The sequence below is a fragment of the Oryctolagus cuniculus genome, chromosome 5 (genome assembly GCF_051225735.1).
Source record: "Oryctolagus cuniculus isolate XC-2025 breed Fujian yellow rabbit chromosome 5, ASM5122573v1, whole genome shotgun sequence".
In the NCBI taxonomy this organism is placed as follows: Eukaryota; Metazoa; Chordata; class Mammalia; order Lagomorpha; family Leporidae; genus Oryctolagus; species Oryctolagus cuniculus.
In genome coordinates, this window is record NC_142871.1 from 16,709,947 (window position 1) to 16,722,779 (window position 12,833).

General features: G+C 43.9%; 1 protein-coding gene and 1 pseudogene across 2 annotated transcripts in view; one reads left to right on the forward strand and one right to left on the reverse strand.

The window, feature by feature from the left end:
• AKAP12 (A-kinase anchoring protein 12) overlaps window positions 1-12,833 on the reverse strand; it is a 115,093-nt gene that overhangs the window by 80,130 nt on the left and 22,130 nt on the right. The gene's annotated exons all lie outside the window — the stretch shown is intronic.
• Window positions 1,296-1,390, forward strand: LOC127493325 (U6 spliceosomal RNA; annotated as a pseudogene).

A 12,833-nucleotide genomic window follows, 5' to 3' on the forward strand; every position in this document is an offset into this window, starting at 1 on the left:
GGTCTCCCACGCGGGTACAGGAGCCCAAGGGCTTGGGCCCTCCTCTACTGCTTTTCCAGGCCATAGCAGAGAGCTGGATAGGAAGTGGAGCAGCCAGGACTTGCACTGGCACCCACATGGGATGGCGGCACTGCAGGTAGCAGCCCTAACCCCTATGCCACAGCACCAGCCCCCAGGAGGGAACTTCTAAGGAAAGATGTTTCCAACTACTAAACTCACAGACAAAGTCTGGGAAAAAACTGTGATCTGAGAGACTACTTGCAAATGTGGAAGTAAAAACCATTAGTTTTAAATAATAAGAACCCTGTATATAAAGTGGGCAAAAAATACTATTCATACCATGAAATTAAATAGTGAATGCCAGTACTGTGGCATAGCAAGTGAAGCCACTGCCTGCAGTGCCAGCATCCCATACGGGCACTGGTTCAAGTCCCAGCTGCTCCACTTCTGTTCCAGCTCTCTACTATGGCCTGGGAAAGCAGTAGAAGATGGCCCAACTGCTTGGGCCCCTGTACCCACGTGGGAGACCGGGAAGAACTCCTGGCTCCTGGCTTCAGATCAGTGCAGCTCCAGCTGTTGCCGCCATCTGGGTGTGAACCAGCAGATGGAAAACCTCTCTTTCTCTCTGCCTCTGCTTCTCTTAACTCTGCCTTTTAAATAAATAAATAAATCTCTCTAGAAAAATGAAATTAAATAGTGAATAAATACATGGACTTATTATCTGCTCTAATAAACAAAAGACAAGCAAAAAGCAAAGCAAATTTAGAACACTATCCTTCTTCTGTCACAGTTAAGTCACCAAAATCAGGGTGGCCAAGGTGAAATCTGTCATTCGTTCATCAAACGTGCATCACGATTAGCCTACTCATAAAAACACCCCCGATTTAGTCTGTAGAGAGAGGCTCACAAGTTAAGCCTCTAGTCTGTGGCATAGGCGGGGACTTAGAGCCACATCTTAACTGCTCAGCACACACCCTTGCAAGTATGCCATGAAGCCTGCATGTTTACACAAAGCAAATAGCAAGAGCAGGACACAGAAAGAAAGCTACTTCCTGCGGGGTGGAAATAAGCTGTCAGTGTGGTCACTGGCACATAACAAGAATGGCTTCATCAGCTAATCTATTTTTTAAATTACATGGAGAGAGGAGGAATAGTTACTCCATCCGTGAAAGCAAAATGGGAGTGTTTCAAACTAATTGCAAGGCATATGCGTATAAAAGATGATTAATAAAGTTAGGGAGAGGAGGGTTATTTTGCAAAATATCTACTATTATAATATTTTTCAAACGATAAGAGTGCTCACTTTGGCAGCACATATCGTAACGATACAGAGATTAGCATGGCCCCATACAAGTATGATATGCAAATTCATGAAGCATTCCAGGTTTTTATATACAGTGTGTGCTGAGAGCAACTGGGAGCTGAAAGTATCCAGCATATTTTGAAGCTGAAATCATTTCTTGGTTAACAAATAAGTTTATAGAAATTCATCATAATAGCAAAAAACAGAAGAGTGGGATATTTCTTTTCACTCAGAAATTAGGCCTACAGAAGTACTTGTACAGCTACTAGTTAATAGGTATAGTAGATATAATTTGCATTATATATACATTATATTATATATGAAAGGATGTTCATTTCAGCATTATCTATAATAGCAAAACAATGCAGTCAACCGAAATGTTGATCTGTAGAAAGACTGGTTAAATAAATTAGAGCGGATCCTTGTCACTGAACCTACAGCTGTTAATCAGATAGCCGGGTCTGCATGAACTGAACCAGAAGGGACTCCGCCTGTCTGCAAAGCGGCATTCCCCTACCGAGCATCTGTGAAAGACTAGCGCGGAGAGGATGCTTGTGTGCGTGTACGAAGGTCTCAGACGAAAACAGGAGGGAATGCAGGCACTTTTCTTATTTGGTGCTGACATTTCACGACCACAATGTACATCTTTATAATTTTAACAAGGTTGTTGCAGAACAATTTGAAAATTTTACTTTCACTTGCTCTTGTCTCCATTCTGTTTCTGTCATTCAGAATGCCTTGGCCTCCTGTCTTCTCCCGGTCAGATTTTTCTCCCTTTAGCATCTGCTCGGACTGCTGTTTTCTTCTCGCGATACGTGGCAAACGGTGTGCGATTTTTCTTAGGTCAAGGACAGCCGCATGTACATGGACTAGGTTAATCACACACACAAGCCCCAACCCATTGGAGCATGGACCTCTCCAAGGTCACCTAGAACAATCCATGTTACTTGTGCAAGGTCACAGACCTTGTTAGGAAAAGAAACCACATTAGAGAAGTCTTTCTCTATCTCCACATTTTTTTTAAATCACATTTTGATAAAAACAAGGCCAAGGAATGCGATCTTCTAAAATGCTAGAGCAATGAAGACAGTCTTCCTAAGAGTTAGGATAAGGTTTTGGGTGGGGCCTTCGAGGCCAACAAAGCAGCATGGACAATAAAGTCGGAGCTCCGGGTTCGGTTTTGTTGTCCTCAGCTTCAAACCCACTGCGACTCTCTATTGAAAAATGCACTCAGGAACCTTAGGAAGTGAGAAAGAGGTACGTTTTGGTGAAGAACACATTCAAACTCAATGTTCTAGGTTCAGTCATAAACTAGACACTGTCTTTTATTAGCTGTGGCACCAATACCATCATTGCAGAGAGCAAGTGATCTCCAACACATCTTTTGGAGACTTCTCCAGGAATGCCTCCAACTGGACTTAGAATGCTGTAATTCTTCTTCAATAATAATAAACTACAGTTGGGTTTTCTTTCATTGTAAGTCTATCCACATCAATACATATGGACTTACAGATTGTCTTCTACATAGAAGATAATATGAAATTAACACACGAACCATTCAAGTACTACCTTAACTGCTACATTTCCATTATCCTAGGTTCTAAATAAAATATGAAAGAGAAGATAGACAGATCCTATTATTTCCCTTCCACAGTAGTAGAAGAAATCTTTGCTTCTTGCTAGAAAAATACACACACACACACACACACACACATATCCTCTGTTAGCTCTTCTCTAAGGATCTGAAAAGGGAAAGCTTAATATATTTTATGTATTTCAGTGACCAAAGCTTTATTTAATGTTAGGAAAAACATTAGTGCCAGACAAACCAATACAACAGAAGAATAAATCCTTACAAAATCCATACATTACTCGTAAAATGTGTCTTGCCTTGATTCTTATTAGTGCTTAAAATGCCTTTTATATTTGTTTAAAAAGAAGATATAGGGAAAGCTAAGTGAAAAATAGGATTTACAGCCCTGTTAAAATATAACACAACACACCAAGGAAAACAGGGAAATAGTATGCAATAGTCCTTTTGCTCATTTTTTGTTTTTAAAGGAAACTGGCTAGTTCTAATTAACACCTGAAGTTAAACTCATTCAATAAATACCTATTGGGCAACTACCATTCACCGGGCATCACACTGAGCCAAAGGAGTCTAACATGTACTGTTTCAGATTATTTCAGTTCTACAAAGTTCTCCCATTGTAAACTTTCAGATTTTAAAAACAAAATGCCAGGAGTCCTCTTTCCAGTTATTTTGCACTTTAAAAATTCTTCAAGAGGAGCAGTTCCAGAAACCAAGTTTTATCTGTATGGGTGTGGTTATCTTAGGAGCACTCCACTCCCCCACAAAAGGACAAAAGCCAGGCTTTCTTTTAAACCAAGAACACACATTTCTGATTAGAGCATCCCAGCCTATGCAGCCCCATCCATTCACCAGCGTTTGCAGACACGGGTATCACATCTGCACGGGCTCCAGTGGAGACTGGGGGACCCAGGGCACGGAACCCACCTTCAGACAGCTGCAGAAGTGACCACCCCTGGGGAAAGGCGCGTCCATTGTCTTCTGTCTCTTCAAGACTGTACAGGTTTGTTGGTTTCCTTTCTCACTTAATGACTAAGAACAAGATTTGATTTAAGCTGCATCCATGGAGCCTGTGCCCGTGGAAATGCACAAGCCAAGAATTCCACCTCAAAACTGTCAAGAAAAACTCAACCCTTAGGTACCAGTCCATTATGATAAGTCTTTTAAAAGACAGGTCCCCTCACCTTCTTATTCTAAAGAGATAAAAAGGGACAAAGACACTGATGGGCCATGTGAATCTTTCATAAAAGCAATGACTTCCTAGGGAGAAGAAAGAGGCAAACAAATAAGTAAGTTTCTTCAAATCGTGGCTCTCTGGTGTGTCGAGCTCCTGGAGCCACTCCCAGCTGTGCTGGCTTCTTTGTGTGAGGCTGGGGGGGGGGGGGGGGCGCTGACCACCGGTGATCGCACTGCAGTGACTGGGAGGCGCGTTCACATCCCTGCCACGCACGCCAGCGGCGCTGACTAAGCAAGGTGGGATTAATTAGCCATCCTCCTCTCAGTTCCGCTAAAGCCCCAAGCAAAAAACACAGACATGGCCTCGAACACGCTGGCACCTATGAAAATGTCTTAATCACTTTCAAACATCAAGCAAGTTCTTGGAGGGGGGAAAAAATCTACATTTTCAACTCCATTCTGGCGCTGCCAAAAAGCATTCATTTCCAATAACTACTACGAGCACCAGGACATGATGCTACTAAAATTAACTTCTACAGTTTTAGCTTTGCTGCTTTTGAATTTTATTCAAGATTTTTAAAAAGGTGTTCAAGGACGTGGAAAGATGAAGAGACAAGATTTATTGTTCTGCACTGAAAATTGAATTTCAAGATCTCCAGGCCAAACACTACCAGAAGTAACTTCACAGGCAAAATTTCCATCTGACCCATTTGCTAACCAACAATTGTTGGACCAAAACAAACGGCTGGTGGTGTCCTCAATTAGTAATGAAGTTCAATCTGATTCTTCTTTACAGCTATTATCTTCCTACAGAGATAAGTGCTAAACAACTCAACCAAACCAGTCTGGATGTCTACATATGACTTTCCAGGTCAATGAGGTAGTCTACTGATTTCATCTGCAAAAGGGCATTAAAAAACAAGAAAATCTGCCCTCCTTCCTTGCCACCCTGCAGTGGAAAATACAAATGTACAACTTGGCGAGTTTATCATAAATTCCATGGAAGGGAAAGGATGTGCAGGTGGTGCCACTGACAACAGATGGCAGGAAAATAATCCTATAAAACCTTCCTCCTTCCAGCGACAGCGACGTTGTGAGAGATTTCTCATTTTAACGTTCTGAATCAACATAAACGACATGAAGTCCGTTGATAAGAAAGGTCGTTAATGATTCATTCCAATGTCTTCTACAACAAAATCCGAACTCCAGCCACGTGAGTCTTGCACAACACAGTGTCTGAGTAAGAAGGGCTCAGTACAGCTATTTTTGTGTGCTACCTCCTTGGAAGATTTTCCAAAATTCTCCTCCTGTGTGAAGTCAAATATATTCACATTCTTAAAGCATCTGTTACTCTAAGGACACAACACCCGACAGCAAGGAAAAGTGAAAACTTTCACCTATGCACTTCAGGGACACCTCTTCCCAGCACCAGTCTCCCCTGTGTGCAACACCTTACACCTTTCAAGAGACACAGCGAGCCGAGACTGGGAAAAGAGCTTGGGGATCCTTGCTGGTGGACACATCTCACTCGACTGCATATGGCCTCACAGATGCACCAAGAGACTTTAACAGTCTGGCTGGAAAAGCCAAGACACTGTGGCAAAAAAATGCCCTACATGAAGGATCTCGGTGGGTGAGACCCCAGTGGAAAGAAGGGGTCATCAGAGAACTTCCACTTTGCTTATGTCCCTGTCTAAATACTGACGGAGTTTGTGGATTCAAAAAGCTTCCATAGCCTTGGCAGCTCACGTCAAGAGCCTCGGGTGATCACTGACATCATACATGAGTGTTAATTGTTAAATCAACAACAGGAGTCATGGTGCACTAACTCCCCATGCAGGACCTCTGTCCTCAAAGAGCTGTATTATAATTATATCTAAGTGCTCACAAAAGGTGTATCACTCTTGGGTGCTTCTTTAATTAAAGTTAATTAAATTTCTAAAAAAAAAAAATAAAGAAGTGAAACTAACTTTGAGATGCAATGACTATGAACAGCTCTTGTCTCCACTGTTGAGGAACAGGTTTGTTTGTATTCATGCAAATTGTTGAACTCTTAGTATAGAGTTGGTGTTCTGTGTATAAAGTTCGTCAAAAATGGATTTTAGTGGAGAATGGGACTGCGAATGGGAGACGGGGTGAGGGGTAGGAGTGTGGGTGGAAGGGCAGGTATGGTGGGAAAGAATCACCATATACCTACCTAAAGTGGTACTTATGAAATGCATGAAGTTTGTATTCCTTAAATAAAAGGTTTCTTTGTGTGTGTGTGTGGGGGGGGGGTCTACCTGGAATTCTTACCTTCATTTTTATACCACTGTTTCTATGAACCTGGGTTTTTTAAAAAATGCCTTGAAGCTAGAAATTGATCATAAAATTGTAAGATGAGGGTGGATGTTTGGCCTACTGGTTAAGACACCCACATCCCATACTGTAATACCTGGATTCAATATCTAGCTCCAGTTCCTGACTCCAGCTTCCTGCTAGTGCAGACCATGGGAGGTAGCAGCAATGGCTCAAGTAATGGGGACCCTGCCACCCACATGGGAGATTTGTATTGAGTTCCAGCCCTTGGCTTTAGTTCTGGCACTACCCTGGCTACTGTGGGCATGTGGGGAATGAACCAGCAGATAGAAGAGCTGTCACTCTGCCTTTCAACTAAATGAATAGATAACTCTTTAAACACATACACACAGAAGTGATAATGCTTGTGTTGAGCTTGAACTTCTATTTTTCTATAATTTCTAGTTTCCGTATTTATAATGTCTAAAGGCCCTACTTTGCCAGGGACAGGATTTATTTTTGGCATTATCTAACTCACAACTTTCAGGAGAACATTCCTGACAATGTATTTCTGATACACATTAATGAAATTAAGATTTACGAGTCTAGTTACCCACTTCCCTGCAAGCTGGCCCCGCCATCACCATCACCACATGCACCCAGCCAGTCCTCAGGAGCCAAAAATCACCTTGACCAAGTCTTGTGGGCAGTCTAACAGGAACTTCAGAATCCTCCTCTTTTTCTGCTAAATGTCCTACCAAAAGGGTCTTTGAATTGGCCCAATGGAGGTCTCCTTCCCTGAGGCAAGCTTGAAATTAAAGGGGGAAATATACAACCTGACTGCTGAGGGAAAAAAAGGTTTTTAACTTTAAGGGAAAAAGGGGAAAGAAGAAGGTAAAAAGGAAGAAATCATTGAAAACATAGAATACTGGGGCCGGCGCTGTGGCGCAGTGGGTTAACGCCTTGGCTTGAAGCACCGGCTTCCCATATGGGTGTAGGTTCTAGTCCCAGCTGCTCCTCTTCCGATCCAGCTCTCTGCTATGGCCTGGGAAAGCAGTAGAAAATGACCCAAGTCCTTGGGCCCCTGCACCCACATGGGAGACCCGGAAGAAGCTCCTGGCTCCTGGCTTCGGATCAGCACAGCTCTGGCTGTTGTGGCCATCAGATGGAAGACCTCTCTTTCTCTCTCTGCCTCTCTTCTGTCTGTGTAACTTTGACTTTTGAATAAATAAATAAATAAATCTTTTTTTTTTTTTTTTAAAGAAAATACAGAAGACTAATAGCTGAGAGAGTCCTTGCAATGATTCAGGCAGGGACCAGCTAAGACAATACAACCAGCAACACAAGAATGACTTTCAAATGACTACAGGATCCTCCAGGGAAAAGCACACCTTTATAATGAAGTGTCCTGGTGGAAGTCCCTCACCGATTGATCAAACTCAGCGTCCCCAACGATGGGGCACCCACAACTCGTGGTGAGAGCAATACCACAAGTACTCAGGGTCATCTGGTGATATTGCTGCGAAGCATGGTCAACCTCACCCGAGCGTGGTCATCCTCACCCGAGCGTGGTCAACCTCAACCGAATTATAAAACAGTTTACCTGGCAGATCCACCATAGAAGACAACTGGCCAGGCCTCATCACAAAATAAATCCCATGAAAAACAAGAAAACAAAGGAAATAGTCTGGTTTAAAAGGCGTAACCAAGGGCAACGCGGAGACCTGATTATAGTCAGAGAAGTAGTTTTTTGAGAACACAGGTAAAAGACGTATTTAAGGACTAAAAGGAAGCCTGAATAGCAACTCTGTGTTAGATGACATTATTAAATCTCAGTGTGAGAATGGGACGGAGAGCTGCCAAACCACCTAGGGGCAAAGTGTTTTGATGTCTGAAGCTTACTCCAAATCAGCAACAAAAAAGGATGTAAATGAGAGAAAGAAGCAAACATGGCTGAATGTTAATGCCTGGTAACTGCAACAGAAGAAACTTCTGTGTGTTTGTTGAAGAAAAACATGTTTAAACTACAGGAGACCTCCTCGCTGGGACGGACGTCTTGTGTAGGGGTTAACGTGTCAGTATCCTGCATCAGAGTGCCTGGGTTCCAACAGATGTTGGCGCAAGTAACTGGCTCCATGCCACCCATGTGGGAGACCCGTATGGATGTCTCAGTCTCCAGCTTTGCCTGGCCCAGCCCTGCCCTAGCCATTGAGGACCTCTGGGGACTGAACAAGCAGATGGGAGTTCTGTCTGTCTTTCAAATAAATTAAATTAAAAAAAGAAACTCTCCGTACCATCCCAACCCTCCCCACCATGGGAACATTTTATTTGATTAACTCCCCAATCCAGAAACGGTGCTTCTTATCTAAATACTAAGTCAGGATTGCAAGACCCACATTCACAAGCCAGAAAAAGCACATGCTCTGATTGCCAAGGGTGCAAAATGTTCATTTGCATTCCTCGTGTGTTTTTGCTTACACATTCATTTCAGAAGTCATTTTTAATTTTCTGCATTACTTTGGTATACGAGACTATCAGAAATTTAGCTCACTAAAAACAAACTGGATCAACATTATTAGCCAATCTGGGAAATGCAAGTTGAAATGAGAGTGACCCCACTTCACTAGGACGTCTGTAATGCAAAGGGCAGATAGCGAAGATGTGGAGGAACTGGAAGCATCGTACACTGTGCGCCAGGGTGTAAAAGAGGGCAGGTGCTTGGGAAGACAACCCGGTCGTTCCTCAAAAGATTAAACAACGGGGCTGGAGTGGTGGCACAGGGGGTTCAGCCACCACCTGCGACACCAGCATCCCATATCTGAGCGCTGGTTGAAGTCCAGCTGCTCTGATTCCAATCCAACTCCCTGCTAATGCACCTGGGAAGGCAGTGGAAGATGGCCCAAGTGCTTGTCCCCTGTCACGCCTGTAGGAGATCTGGAAGAATCTCCAGGGTCCTGCCTTCAGCCCGGCACAGCCCCAGCCACTGTGGCCATTTGAAGAGTAAACTAGTAAATGAAATATTTCTCTCTGTCTCTCTGTACCTGCCTTTCAAGTAAATAAATAAGTCATTTGAAAAGTGTGGGCCAACCTTGTGGCATAGCAGGTGGGGTCAGCATCCCATAAGGGCACCGAATTATGTCCTGGCTGCTCCATTTCCAATCCAGCTCTCTGCTGGTGACCTGGGCAAATCAGCAGAAGATGGCAAAAGTGTTTGGGCCACTGCCAGCCACGTAGGAGACCCAGAAGAAGCTCTCGGTTCCTGGCTTCAGCCTGGCTCAGCCCTGTATGTTGAAGCCACTTGAGGAGTGAACTAGAGGATGTAAAACATCTTTCTCTCTCTCTCCCTCTGATTTTCCCTCTCTATCTCTCTCTCTCTCTCTGTAACTCTTCCAAATAAATAAGTAAATCTTTAAAAAAAAAAAAAAGATTAAACAAAGTAACTCTATTCCTAGATAAATCCGCAAAAGGAATGAAAAGATTATGTTCATATGAAAACTCGCACACTTACAGCAGTCAGCTGTATAATTCACTAGAGCCAAAGAGTGGAGACAATCCAAATGTCGAGCAGTTGATGCAGGAATAAACAAAAGTGGAGTTTAGCCACACAATGACTATTACTCAGCAACTAATAAGAAATGAAGTGGGGTAGGTACTGTGGTGCACAGGGTTAAGCCACCACTTGGGATGCCCACAGTGGCTGCTCGACTTCTGACCTAGCTCCCTACTAATGCACCTGGGAAGGCACTGGAGGATGGCCCATGTCTCCAGGTCCTTGACAATCACATGAGAGATCTGGGTGGAGTTCCAGACTCCTGGCTTTGCCTGGACCCATCCTGGCTGTGGCAGGCATTTGGGGAGTGAACCAGTGAGGGAAAGCTCTCTCTCTCTCTGTCCTCTGTCTTTCAAACAAATAGATCACTGTTTAAAAAAGAAATGAAGTATTCACACATGGATGAATACTGCAGCTCCTACACTAAATGAAAGAAGCTAAACATAACGCCCACAATGTGATTCCATTTATGTGAAATGTCCATAATGGGCAAACATGGAGACACAGAAGGCAGACTGAGAGTGAGTGGGGATAGGGAGCTGGATGACTACTCACAGGTGTGAGATTTTTTGGGGGGTGAAAATGTTCTAAAATTACTCATCTCTGTGAACCTGCTAAAAATGACTGCATTGTAGACCTTAAATTATGAATTGTTCAGCACCTGAAGTATATCTTAATAAAGCAAATTTTTATTTTTTTAAAGATTTATTTGTTTATTTGAAAGTCAGAGTGACCAAAAGAGAGGGAGAGACAGAGAGAGAGATCTTGCATCTGCTGGTTCACTCCCCAGATGGCCATAATGGCCAGGGCTGGGCTAGGCCAAATCCAGGAGCCAGGATCTTCATCCAGGTTTCCCATGTGCATGGCCGGGGCTCAGACACTTGGGCTGTCTGCTGCTGCTTTTCCCAGGCTGTGATCTGGGAGCTGGATTGGAAGTGGAGCAGCCAGGAAACAAACTAGTGCTCAGATGGGATGCTGGTGTCATAGGCGGTGGCTTTACTCCCAGGCCACAATGCTGGCCCCACTAAAATGCTTCAGAATTAAAGTTTTCCAGCATCTGAGGGGAGGGAGTATTCTGGAAGGAATCCTGTTCCTGGGGTAAAGAGATCTGCTGCAGTGGATTCTCTGTCTGCTAATCCCGACCAACAGCTACAGTGCTTCCCAGCCAGCGGGAAATCGTCACAACCACTCAGAGTCAAGCAGCGCTGATTTCTAAAGGAAATGAAATGCATTCCTTAATTATGAAATCCTCCCCAGATGTCCTGGCAAATTCTTAAGATGGAAATAAGCTCCTTTCCCACTAACTTTGGAGAGGAAACTGAATAGGTAGACAATCAAGTCTGAAACACGGAGCTAAAAATCTTCCCTAAATAACAGGGAGGATAACACAGCTTGAACACACAAAAAGTATCTCAGATTCAGCTTGCCATTGTGGGATTATCATCCGTCCTTGCACGGGGAATTACTGATGCACTAGAGCCATCTTCAGAAAGTTGTACTCCAAAACTTGGGAACAGCCATTCGTAGGATTCAGATTCAAATACATGCAGGAAACTTTCATGAAGAAGATTTCGACTGAGTATCTTTCATCCTGATCATGAGATGTAATCATTAGACACAAATGCTCCCCACTCCTGGGACTGGGAGCTGTAAGGACAGCCTCCTTTCACAATGCTAACAGGGTATCCACATTACACTAAACCGGGATATGTCCCACATTTCAATTTCCCTGCTCTAATATTAAGACAAGGACTTGAGAGTTGATAAAACATCCCTATAAGCCATCAATACAAGTCTGCTCCAAATGGAAACACTGCATAGACTCGGAAGTTTCCATATAACATAGGTATTGAGTAAGACGTCCTACATAACCAGAAAAGAACTTACAGATTCACACTGTCTGCTTTTAGACGGCTGCCAAAGCTTTGATTTCGCTTTAAATACATATATTTAAGAACACATAGTCATATTTTTAAAGATTTATTCATTTATTTGAAAGGCAAAGCACCAGAGAGAGAGAGAGGCAGACTGGAAGAGAGAGCAAGCAAGTGAGCTCGCTTTTAACCGATGATTCACTCATCAAATGCCCACAACAGCCAGCCCCGGGCCCAGACAAGGCCAGGAGCCAGGAACTCCATCCAGGTCTCCCACACGGGTGAAAGGGGCCCAAGCACTTGGGCCACCCCCTGTTGTCTTCCTAGGTGCATCAGCAGGCACGCAGCCGGGACCCTGGCGCTGCCATGTGGGATGCCAGCCAGCCTCACAAGCAGCAGCTTGACCCTGCAGCACAATGCTGGCCCCACACTGTTCTCCTGATGCTCACTTGCTTGGTCCCTTTAGGGTTCCTGGATCTAGCGTTTGAGGAGAGGAGCCAGAGCCTACAGGGCAGGCTACAGAGCGCTCAGGTGACTCCCTCCATCAGCAATCCAGCAATGTCTACAGAGCAGGATTCAGGCGGCTGCCTGCAGAACAGGAAATCTGGTGGCCCGGGGACTGTGCCTTTGAACTCTCAGCTGCTGCTATGAAGACAGCTTATCCTACACATTCCTACTGAGTTCCTGCCACAGCCCCTGTTATTTTTGCATATGCAAAGCCTGTAGTAATTGACAATGATAGCTTGCCTATCTATGAGAATAGGTATGGTGTCACTTGATGGCTGCATTCTAGAAATTTAATCAGTCCTGATAACAGGGATCAAACGTGGCATGCAATGGCTACAGACACAATGTCTTGCCCTTTGCTCTATAAATCTCTAACTTATTTTGTAAAACTTGTCACAGGTAAAGGGCTGGCATGCGGAAAACCACCTGGTTTCCCTATTCCAGACTCCCCTTCTCACTACTGGTCATGGTTTGGCATTTTGTGCACTCTGCTAAATCCTGAAGTATTATCGGTGCTCCGGCACCTGTCCAAAAGGCCTGAAAATGTTCATGAGT